This window comes from Hypanus sabinus, chromosome 5 (genome assembly GCF_030144855.1).
Source record: "Hypanus sabinus isolate sHypSab1 chromosome 5, sHypSab1.hap1, whole genome shotgun sequence".
NCBI classification, from domain to species: domain Eukaryota; kingdom Metazoa; phylum Chordata; class Chondrichthyes; order Myliobatiformes; family Dasyatidae; genus Hypanus; species Hypanus sabinus.
The window spans coordinates 186,983,217-186,995,814 of NC_082710.1; the positions used below are offsets into that span (position 1 = coordinate 186,983,217).

The following is a 12,598-nucleotide window of genomic DNA, read 5'->3' on the forward strand; positions in this document are numbered from 1 at the left end:
TTCCTAAAACTATATTTGATCTAATTCTGTCAAACTTAAAATGGCTACAAGCAAGAAATCGTCTAAGGAGCCTCTATCTATCGACGCAATTTCTAACCTTCTGGACGTTAAACTGGATGCTAAACTTGGAAGTCTGGAAAGCAAGCTGGAAAGTAAAATGGAAAGTAAAGCAACTAGTTTGGAAAGTAAACTGGCAAGTTTGGAAATCAAGCTTACCATGAAAATGTCTGAACTTGAAGGAGTTGTTAGATCGCTTGATAATAAGCTTCAACTGCAGGCATTGGATATTCAGCGGCATGAAGATAAGTTTACGACTCTTGAAAAATTAATTTGTGAAAAAGTACGTACAATGGAAGCGCTAGACAAGAAGATACAATCGACTGTTAAAACAGTAGATCAGTATAAGTTTAAAATTACTGATCTCGAAAACCGATCTCGCAGACAGAACTTGCGAATCATCGGGTTTCCCGAAAAAGTTGAGTCCAGTGATTTAACTGAATTTTTCTCTAAATTACTGTGGGAAATTTTCGGTGGTGAAGGTTTGCAAGCTAAACCTGTTATCGACCGCGCTCACAGAGTTGCGAGGTTTTCGGCTACGAGTGTTAAACCATGAGTGGTGATTGTCCGCCTTCATTATCCTCATGAGAAAGAGCGTTTAATTCGATTAGCTCGTAAAAAAGGTATGATTTCTCACAACACTAACACATTTCGAATTGTTGAGGATTATTCGTTCGAAGTAATGAGAGCGAGAATAGCTTTTAAACCAGTGATGGCAGAGATTCACTTGATTGGACTTAAACAAGCTTTAATGTATCCAGCGAAGCTTAGAATTACGCTGAACGACAACAGACAGCAATTTTTTAACACTCCGGAAGAAGCGAAGGAATTTGTTGAAGAATATCGATCTTCTAGTGCAACCTGAACTATGTGTTACGTTGAGGATCTTTCGGAGAGAGGATGCCATTTCATTTTAAGTTTTAACCTATGAAGTTGGGTTATAACTTCTTATCCTGATCTACGGGTCTGGTTTTTTTTACTATCACTATTGTTTATAGATGCTCTTTTTAATTTTTATAATATCTTTTTTTTTATTCTTTTCTTTGTTTTGGATATAAACGTTTATATTTTGTAATAATGATTTACTTTTTTTTCAAGATGTCGTTTCTTTGTCCCGTAAGACTTTGTTTTCTGTAAACATTTATCTGTGTGCCTGTATTTAGAAATGGGACGAATGTTTTGGATTTTTTGGGTTTTTTTTATATATTGTAGTGTCTTTGATAACTTTTTTTTATTAAATTTCTTTTAATAGATTGCTGAACTTACATTTATATTTTGTAATATGGCTTTTCAAAATGTCGTTTCTTCTTCCCATAAGCCTTTGCTTATGAAACGTCATCTTTCTTGTATTTGAGTATGGGATTTTTTTTTAAAGGTATATTACACTTTTAAATTTTAATGTTTATACTTTTTTATTAATGATTGTTTGTTTTACTATATTAGTTTTTTCATTCTGACTGATATATTTTTTTTGCAACCCTATATTTAAATCTGCGTGTTACATAGTTTTTTTTAAATCTTTTTATGGAGCTGCCATCTTGAAATGGGGGTAATGTTAGTATTAGATTATGTGCCTGCCGCTTGGCTTTCTTTCAAAGGGTGGGGGGAGGGGGGAGGGATCTTTTTTCACGCTTTTGACTTTTATTTTTTTGCTTTTAGTCTATGGGCCGACTTTAAATTATTAATATTGTTGAGGTGTCATGTTCTCCGCTTGCTCCTGAATCAATTTTCCTTCTTCCTGAAATATGGGTTATGTGTCTTTGTAACATTTTATGATATACACAACAGATATTGGCATGATGGATAAATCTATTAACTTTATTTCTTGGAATACTAATGGTTTAAATCATCCGATTAAACGTAAAAAAATATTTAAAGTATTCCATAGATTGAACGCTAATATTATTTTTGCACAGGAGACCCATATTAGGAGGGAGGATAATCAGCGTTTTTTTAGGTTCTGGAACGGACAACAATTTCACTCGAATTGTACCGCTAAAATTAGGGGTGTGTCTATTTTTATAGACCCCTCAATTTCGTTTACACATCATGAAATTATTTCTGATCCACAGGGCAGATTTTTGTTGATAACTGGTTCACTTTTTAGTCGAAAAGTGGTTCTAGTTAATATTTATGCTCCAAACTTTGACTGCCCTGAATTTTTTAAACGTTTATTTACTTCCCTTCCTAATCTAAACGAATATATGTTGATAATGGGTGGAGATTTTAATTGTTGTTTGAATCCTTCGATGGATAGATCTAAACCTATCCGTACTCTTCCGAATAGATCAGCCTTACTTATTAATTCTTTTATGGTTGATTCGGGAATCACTGAAATATGGCGGTTTTTGAACCCTAAAGATAAAGAATTTTCATTTTTTTCACATGTATATCATAGTTATTCTAGAATTGACTATTTTCTTATTGATCATCGGTTATTAACGGATGTTATTGATTGTAAATATGATTCTATTACTATTTCGGATCATGCACCTTTGAAGTTATCTATTAAGATTTTGGACTTAATATTAGATCTTGGAGACTTAATGCTACTTTGCTTCAAGACCCAGAATTTATCACCTACATAAAACAGCAAATTGACTTGTTTTTCTCAACAAACTATACTGAAGAAATTGACAGAGGAATACTTTGGGATTCTTTTAAGGCTTTTATCCGTGGACAAATTATCTCATATTCCGTTGGTAAAAGAAAACAAAGATATTTAGATATTGCTTTATTAGTGGATAAAATTAAGGAAATTGATAAGATTTATTCCGTGACTCCTACCAAAAAACTTTATAAGAAGAGAGTTGAGCTTCAAATGGAACATAGTTTACTATTATCTTCTTCAATTGAAAGTCAATTAATTAGGACCAGAGCTCAATTCTATATTCACAGTGATCAAACTGGTAAACTGTTAGCTAATCAATTAAAAGCTATTTCGACTAAGCGACAAATTATTAAAATTCGTAAACAAGACGGTAATTTAACTACTGATCATAAAGAAATCAATAATACTTTTCAAGATTTTTATAAATCTTTATATCAATCAGAATTTGATGGTGACCTGTCCATGATGGATAACTTTTTTAACAATTTGAATATTCCTAAACTGATAGATGAAGATCGTAGCTTGTTAGATGCTCCTATCTCTATGGCTGAAATAGGAGAGGCTATCTCATCAATGAATTCAGGGAAAGCTCCTGGCCCTGATGGTTATATTGTAGAATTTTTTAAAACTTTTTCTTCTTTGCTTTCCCCTTGGTTATGTGAAATCTTTAATGATGCGTTTGCTAAGAAAAGATTACCTCAATCTTTTTATGAAGCTACTATCTCTCTAATTCTTAAAAAAGATAAAGATCCTACTTTTTGCGCATCTTAACACCCTATATCATTATTAAATGTAGATTCTAAGATTCTTACAAAAATTTTAGCCATTAGATTAGAAAAGGTACTATCACAGATTATTTCAGTAGATCAAACTGGTTTCATTAGGAATCGGTATTCTTTTTTTAATGTTAGAAAATTGATTAATATAATTCATACTTCATCACCCACAATCCCAGAATGTGTTATCTCATTAGATGCTGAAAAAGCTTTTGATAGAGTTGAATGGACATACTTATTTAACACATTGAGAAATTTTAATTTCAGTCCCAACTTCATATCATGGATTAAATTAATATATTATAAACCTGTTGCTTCTGTTCTTACAAATAATTATAGATCCTCTTTTTTTCAATTATCTCGTGGTACGAGGCAAGGTTGTCCCTTAAGTCCTTTATTATTTAATATCGCATTAGAACCTTTAGCCATTGCTATTCGTGAATCTCCTAATATTTTTGGTATTACCCGTAATGAGAAGTTATACAAATTATCACTTTATGCTGATGACTTGCTGTTATATATTTCTGATCCTGACAGGTCTATTCCCGCTATTTTATTCTTGTTGGCTCAATTTGGTAGCTTTTCTGGTTATAAACTAAACTTGGATAAGAGTGAATTATTTCCCTTAAACGCACAAACTTTATTGAATGACAGGATACCATTTAAAGTTGTTACTGATAACTTTACCTATTTAGGTATAAAAATTACCAAGAAATATAAAGATTTATTTAGACTGAATTTTTTACCTATGCTCCATCAAATTCAACAACTTACTACAAGATGGTCTCCCTTATTCTTATCATTAATTGGTCGGATTAATGCTATTAAAATGATGATTTTACCAAAATTCTTATATTTATTTCAAGCCTTACCAATTTTTATTCCCAAATCTTTTTTCGACAACATTGATTCAAAAATTTCCTCATTTGTGTGGCAAAATAAAAACCCCAGGTTAAGTAAAAAACAATTACAAAAATCTAAAAAAGATGGTGATTTAGCTTTACCTAACTTTAGATTTTATTATTGGGCAAATAATATTCGTAACTTAACGTATTGGAAATTAGATTTGGATTCACCACTGCGTCCGCAGTGGGTAAATTTGGAATGTAACAAGGTAAAGGGATATTCTCTATTCTCTGTTCTTGGTTCTTTTCTTCCTGTTGATTTAGTTAAATTCAATAAACAGATATCTAATCCTGTTATCAAACATACATTACGAATTTGGTTTCAATTTCGTAAGTTTTTTACTCTGAAAAACTTTGCTCTTGATAGCCCTATCTTACTTAATTTTTTTTTCAAACCTTCCTGGACAGATCAAGCTTTTAGCATATGGAAAAGGAAAGGTATAAAATGTTTTCGTGATCTTTTTTTTGAAGATACTTTGATGTCCTTTGACCAACTTTCCAACAAATTTAAACTAACTAAATCTATTTTTTTCAGATATCTACAAATCAGAAATTTCTTACATAAAGTTCTACCATCTTTTCCCAATTCAACTTTAGTAGATTTCTCAGATTTGATTTTTACCTTAAACCCTTATCAGAAGGGATTAGTAGCTTTTATTTATAATATGATTATGAAGATACAACCAGAAATATCAGATAGAATTAAACAAGAATGGGAAAAAGTACTTCGATATAATATTTCAACTGATAAATGGGAAAAAATTTTACAAATGGTTAATTCTTCTTCTATATGTGCTAAACATGCTTTAATACAATTTAAAATTGTACATAGAGCTTATATGTCTAAAGATAAGCTTGCTCGATTTTACTCTTATATTAACCCTCAATGTGACAGGTGTCATCTAGAAGTGGCTTCATTGACCCACATGTTTTGGTCATGTCCCACTTTACATAACTATTGGAAGGACATATTTGTTACCATTTCTTCAATTTGGAATATCGATTTACAACCTCATTTTATTACTGCAATTTTTGGTATACCAAATGAGGATGGTATTCAGTTTTCTCCTTCAATCAGACGAATGATTGCTTTTGCAACATTAATGGCCAGAAGGTCTATATTACAAAACTGGAAAGAAGTAAATCCTCCTATCACGTCTCAGTGGCTCTCCCAAACTATTTCATATCTAAGTTTAGAAAAAATCAGAAGCACTATTTTTGACTCATCAGTCAAATTTGAAGAAACTTGGGGACCGTTTATTCGACATTTTCATATGAATTAATTTGGCCTTTTCCAGACCTCCTTTCTGCTTATTCTTGTTCAGGTATGGAGTTTCGGAGTTTTTTTTGACACTATCACATACTTATAAACTGTTACTATTGCCCATGTTAGTTTAGTTTAGTGTTTTTTTATTAATATACATTTTCTTTTACTTATTTTTATTTTTTTTTCTTTTTTGATTATTATTTTTTTTTCATATGTAATTATACAGACTTGATTGATTAATGTACTTTTTTCTGTTGATGTTTTAATAGGATATTATTATCTTATTATCAATGTACTTTCAAGTCTATTGTATTTATAACCTATTCATTATTATGTTATGTTTTTTCTTCATATATATATGAAACAATAAAAAGATTGAAAAAAAAAAGAAGAATGGGCTGAACGTTGGCAGATGGAGTTTAATGCTGAGAAGTGTGAGGTTCTACATTTTGGCAGGAATAATCCAAATAGAACATACAGGGTAAATGGTAGGGCAGAGGAATGCAGAGGAACAGAGAGATCTAGGAATAACAGTGCATAGTTCCCTGAAGGTGGAGTCTCATGTAGATAGAGTGGTGAAGAAGGCTTTTGGAACGCTGGCCTTTATAAATCAAAGCATTGAGTACAGAAGTTGGGATGTAATGTTAAAATTGTACAAGGCATTGGTAAGGCCAAATTTGGAATATTGTGTACAGTTCTGGTCACCGAATTATAGGAAAGATATCAATAAATTAGAGAGTGCAGAGAAGATTTACTAGGATGTTACCTGGGTTTCAGCACAAGTTACAGAGAAAGGTTGAACAAGTTAGGTCTCTATTCATTGGAGCGTAGAAGGTTGAGGGGGGATTTGATCGAGGTATTTAAAACTTTGAGAGGGATAGATAGAGTTGACATGAATAGGCTGTTTCCATTGAGAGTAGGGGAGATTCAAATGAGAGGACATGATTTGAGAGTTAGGGGGCAAAAGTTTAAGGGAAATACGAGGGGGTATTTCTTTACTCAGAGAGTGATAGCTGTGTGGAATGAGCTTCCTGTAGAAGTAGTAGAGGCCAGCTCAGTTGTGTTATTTAAGGTAAAATTGAATAGGTATATGGACAGGAAAGGAGTGGAGGGTTATGGGCTGAGTGTGGGTAGGTGGGACTAGGTGAGATTAAGAGTTCGGCACGGACTAGGAGGGCAGAGATGGCCTGTTTCCGTGCTGTGATTGTTATATGGTTATATGGTTATATCTTCCTGTTTCTACGCTCACTGTCATGTTGGCACAGGTTGTAATCCAGAAATTACTACTCTGGAAGTCTCAGCTTTCTACCTAGCTCTCTATAATCTATTTTCAGGACCTCTTTGCTTTTCCTTTCAATGTCATTGGTACCAATATGTACCAAGACATCTGGCTGCTCTCCCTCCTCTCCAAAATTTTGTGGAGGCGATCTGAGACACCCTGACCCTGGCAACTGGTAGGCATCATACCATCTGGGTGTCCCGTTCACATCCACAGAATCTCCTGTCTGTTCCCTTAACAATTGAGTCCCCTATCACTACCACTCCCTTCTTCTCTCTCTTTCTATGCTGCATGGTGGAGCCATGCTCAGTGCCTGTAAGCGGGTCGCTATGGCATTTTCCCGGGAGGGCATCCCCCACATAAGTATCCATAGTGGTACAGTATACTTATTTTTGAGTGGAATGGCCACGGGTTTTCTCTGGTATAACTGCCTATTCATATTTTCATTCCTCCCGACAGTCACCCAGCTAGATGCTCTAACTCTCCGAAGTATGGATAGCTAGGAATGGTCCCTTTAAAGACTCAGGACAGTGGGGATAATGGAGACATGGCTGCAAGGGGATCAGGCCTGGGAATTGAGTGTACCAGGGTATACGTGCTATCGTAGAGACAGAAATATGGGAAGAGGGGGTGGGGTGGCCCTGTTGGTGAGGAATGAGATTCAGTCCTTAGCAAGAGGTGACTTGGGAACAGGGGAAGTAGAGTCTGTGTGGATTGAGCTGAGGAACAGTAAGGGTAAAAAGACCCTAATGGGTGTTGTGTACAGGCCCCCAAACAGTAGCATGGATATTGGGTACAAGTTGATTAGGGAGTTAACATTGGCATGTGCTAAAGGTAATGCAGTCGTTATGGGAGATTTCAACATGCAGGTGAACTGGGAGAATCAGGTAGGTGCTGGACCCCAGGATAGGGAGTTTGTGGAGTGTCTAAGGGATGTATTTTTGGAACAGCTTGTGCTTCAGCCATCCAGGAACGAGGCTATTTTGGACTTGGTGATGTGTAATGAACAGGAATTGATAAGTGATCTTGAAGTAAAGGAGCCATAAGGAAGTAGTGATCATAACATGATAAGTTTTTATCTACAATTTGAGAGGGATAAGGGCAGATCAGAGGTGTCAGTGTTGCAATTAAATAAAGGAGACTACGGAACGATGAGGAAAGAGCTGGCCAAAGTTAAATGGGCGGATGCCCTGGCAGGAAAGACAGTGGATCAGCAGTGGCAGATATTCTTGGGCATAATACAAAAGATGCAAAAGCAGTTCATTCCAATGAGAAGGAAGGATTCAAAGAGGGGGAAGGGGCCACAGTGGTTGACAAAGGAAGTCAGAGATTGTATAGCATTAAAGAAAAAGAAGTATGACAGGGCTAAGATGAGTGGGAATACAGATGATTGGGAAAGTTTTAAGGAACAGCAGATCTTAACTAAAAAAGCAATACGGAGAGAAAAAATCAGGTATGAGCTCAGTCTAGCCAGGAATATAAAAGGGGATAGCAAAAGCTTTTTTAGCTATGTGAAGAGAAAGAAGATAGTTAAGAACAATGTTGGCCCCTTGAAGAATGAATTGGGAGAAATTGTTATGGGAAACAGGGAAATGCAACAGAATTTAATGCGTACTTTAGATCTGTCTTCACCAGGGAGGACACAAGCAATCTCCCAGATGTATGGATGGGCCAGGGTCATAAGATATCAGAGGAATTGAGACAGATTGACATTAGGAAAGAAACTGTGATGAGTAGACTGGTAGGACTGAAGGCTAATAAATCCCCGGGTCCAGATGGTCTGCATCCGAGGGTTCTAAAAGAGGTGGCTCAGGAAATTGCGGATGCATTGGTAATCATTTTCCAATGTTCCTTAGATTCAGGATCAGTTCCTGAAGATTGCAGAGTGGCTAATGTTATCCCACTTTTCAAGAAGGGAGGGAAGGAGAAAACGGAGAACTATCGCCCTGTTAGCCTAACGTCAGACGTGGGGAAGATGCTTGAGTCCATTATTAAGGACGAAATAGTGGCACATCTTGATGGCAGAAATAGGATTAGGCTGAGCCAGCATAGATTTACCAAGGGCAAATCATGCTTGACTAATCTGTTGGAGTTTTTTGAGGGTGTAACAAGGATGTTAGACGAGGGTAAGCCAGTGGATGTTGTGTACCTAGATTTTCAGAAGGCATTCGATAAGGTGCCACATAGGAGATTGGTGAGTAAAATCAGAGCTCATGGCATTGGGGGCAGGGTTTCAACATGGATAGAAAACTGGTTGGCAGATAGAAAGCAAAGGGTAGCAGTGAATGGGTGTTTCTCGGACTGGCTGGAGGTGACTAGTGGGGTACCACAGGGCTCTGTATTGGGACCACAGCTCTTTACGATTTATGTCAACGATTTAGATGAGGGCATTGAAAACTATATCAGCAAGTTTGCTGACGATACTAAACTGGGTGGCAGTGTGACATGCGAAGAGGACTTTAGGAGAATACAGGGAGACTTGGATAGGCTGGGTGAGTGGGCAGATACTTGGCAGATGTCATTCAATGTGAATAAATGTGAAGTTATCCACTTTGGAAGCAGGAACAAGAGGGCAGAGTATTGTCTGAACGGTGTAGAGTTAGGTAAGGGAGAAATGCAAAGAGACCTAGGAGTCCTAGTTCACCAGTCAATGAAGGTGAATGAGCAAGTGCAACAGGCAGTGAAGAGGGCAAATGGAATGTTGGCCTTTGTTACAAGGGGAATTGAGTACAAGAGCAAGGATGTCCTTTTGCATTTGTACAGGGCCCTGGTGAGACCGCACCTGGAATATTGTGTACAGTTTTGGTCTCCAGGTTTAAGGAAGGACATTCTGGCAATTGAGGAAGTGCAGCGTAGATTCACTAGGTTGATTCCTGGGATGGCAGGGCTGTCTTACGCAGAGAGATTGGAGACATTGGGCTTGTACACGCTGGAATTGAGGAAATTGAGAGGGGATCTGATTGAAACGTTTAAGATAATTAAAGGATTTGATAGGATTGAGGCAGGAAATATGTTCCAGGTGTTGGGAGAGTCCAGTACCAGAGGGCATAAATTGAGAATAAGAGGTCAGTTATTTAAAACAGAGTTGAGGAAGAGCTTCTTCTCCCAGAGAGTTGTGGAGGTGTGGAATGCACTGCCTCGGAAGACGGTGGAGGCCAATTCTCTGGATGCTTTCAAGAAGGAGCTAGATAGATATCTGATGGATAGGGGAATCAAGGGATATGGGGACAAGGCAGGGACTGGGTATTGATAGTGAATGATCAGCCATGATCTCAGAATGGCGGTGCAGACTCGAGGGGCCGAATGGTCTACTTCTGCACCTATTGTCTACTGTCTATTTCTTATGTTCTTATGTAAATGAAATGCAATCTTGGAAAGTGTATAGTCATCCATTTTGGTGGAAGAAATAAACGGGCAGATTATTATTTAGATGGGGAGAGAATTCTAAACACAGAGATGCAAAGAGACTTTGGAGTCCATGTGGTCCTAAAGGTTAACCTGCATGTTGAGTTGGTTGTGAAAAAGGCAAATGCAATGTTGACATTCATTTCTAGATGTATTGAATATAAGAGCCCGGATGTGATGTTGAGGCTATATAAGGCACTCATGAGACCACACTTGGTGTATTGTGTACAGTTTTGGGCTCTTTACTTCATAAAGGATATACTGACATTGGAGAGGGTTCAGAGAAGATTCATGAGAATGATTCCAGGAAAGAGAGGGTTACAGTTTGAGGAATATCTAGCAGCTTTTGGGCTGTATTCCCTGGAGTTCAGGAGAATGAGGGGGAATCTCATAGAAACATTCCAAATGTTAAAAGACCTGAAAAGATTTGATATGGCAAAGTTATTTTCCATAGTAGGACATTCTGGGCCATGAGGGCATGACTTCAGGATTGAAGGACTTCCGTTTAGAACTGAGATGCAGAGAAATTACTTTAGTCAGAAGGTGGTAAATCTATGGAATTTGTTGCCACAAGTGGCTGTGGAGGCCAAGTCATTGAACATAGAACATAGAAAACCTACAGCACAATACAGGCCCTTCGGCCAACAAAGTGGTGCCGAACGTGTCCCTACCTTAGAAATTACTGGGCTTCCCTATAGCACTCTATTTTACTAAGCTCCATGTACCTATCTAAAAGTCTATTAAAAGATCCTATCGTATCCGCCGTCACCACCGTTGCTGGCAGCCCATTCCACACACTCACCACTCTCTGAGTAAAATACTTACCCTGATATCTCCTCTGTACCTACTCCCCAGCATCTTAAACCTGTGTCCTCCTGTGGCAACCATTTCAGCCCTGGGAAAAAGCCTCTGACTATCCCTACAATCAATGCCTCTCATCATCTTATACACCTTTATCACCTCATCCTCCTTCGCTCCAAGGAGAAAAGGCCGAGTTCACTCCACCTATTCTCATAAGGCATGCTCCCCGATCCAAGCAACATCCTTGTAACTCTCTTCTGCACCCTTTCTATGGCTTCCACATCCTAATACACATCATTGGGTGTATTTAAGGCAGAGATAGATAGGTTTTTAATTAGCCAGGGCATCAGAGGCATGGGGTGAAAGCAGGGGAGTGGAGATGACTGGATAGAGTGGGTCAGCCCATGATTGAATGGCAGAGCAGACTCAATGGGCTGAGTGACCTACTTCTGCTCCTAAATCTTCTGGTCTAAATTGATGTCCTACTATCCTGAAGACTTGCCCTTTTGTCCTGTAATCCCCTACCATGGAAAATAACTTTGCCATATCTTATCTGTTCAGGCCTTTTGACATCCAGAATGTTTCTATGAGATCCCCACTCATTCTCCTGAACTCCAGGGAATACAGCCCAGGAGCTGCCAAGCATTCCTCATGTGGTAACCCTTTCATTCTTGGAATCATTCTTGTGAATCTTCTGTGGACCTTCTCCAATGTCAGTATATCCTTTCTAAAATACGGAGCCCAAAAATGCATACAATACTTCCAAGTGTGGTCTCACAAGTGTCTTATAGAGCCTCAACACCACTATCTGTGTTCTTATATTCTATACCTCTAGAAATCTATACCTCTAGAAATAAATGCCAACATTACATTCACCTTCTTCACAACTGACTCAACCTGCATGTCAACCTTTAGGGTATCTCGCAGAAGGACTCCTTAGTCTCTTTGCAGCTCTGCAGTTTGAATTCTCTCCCCATTTAAATAATAAGTCTGCCTATTTATTTCTTCCACCAAAATGCATGACCCATACACTTTACAACATTGTATTTAATTTGCCACTTCTTTGTCCATTCTCCTAAACTCTCGAAGTCTCTCTGCAGGCTCTCTGTTCCTTCAACAGTACCCGCTCCTCCATCTATCTTTGTATCATCGGCAAATTTAGCCACAAATCCATTAATACCTTAGTCCAAATCATTGACGTACATCGTAAAGAGCCGTGTTCCCGGCACCGGTCCCTTCCCTGAAAGAGAGCCAAATGATTGAAAAAATTTATGACCTCCCTGCTACACCAACTCCTTAGTCATATAAGACAGGCTGGATAGAGGAATGCTCTTCTTGCGGGATCATAGAAGTGATTCCAGAATTGAATGGCTTGTCTTATGAAGAGCGTCTGATGGTTCTGGGCTGGTATTCACTGGAATTCAGAAGAATGAGGGGTAACTTCATTGAAACCTATTGAATGGTGAAAGGCCTTGATAGAGTGGATGTGGAGAGGAT

The 12,598-nt window shown here is 37.7% G+C and overlaps 2 protein-coding genes and 1 long non-coding RNA gene across 3 annotated transcripts in view; 1 reads left to right on the forward strand and 2 right to left on the reverse strand.

Moving 5' to 3' along the window:
• Window positions 1-12,598, reverse strand: part of LOC132394743 (uncharacterized) — an 887,546-nt gene that overhangs the window by 710,503 nt on the left and 164,445 nt on the right. The window lies entirely within an intron of this gene.
• The window catches only part of LOC132394741 (uncharacterized), a 178,338-nt gene that overhangs the window by 144,450 nt on the left and 21,290 nt on the right, over window positions 1-12,598 (forward strand). The gene's annotated exons all lie outside the window — the stretch shown is intronic.
• Window positions 1-12,598, reverse strand: part of LOC132394742 (HEPACAM family member 2-like) — a 127,543-nt gene that overhangs the window by 1,592 nt on the left and 113,353 nt on the right. The gene's annotated exons all lie outside the window — the stretch shown is intronic.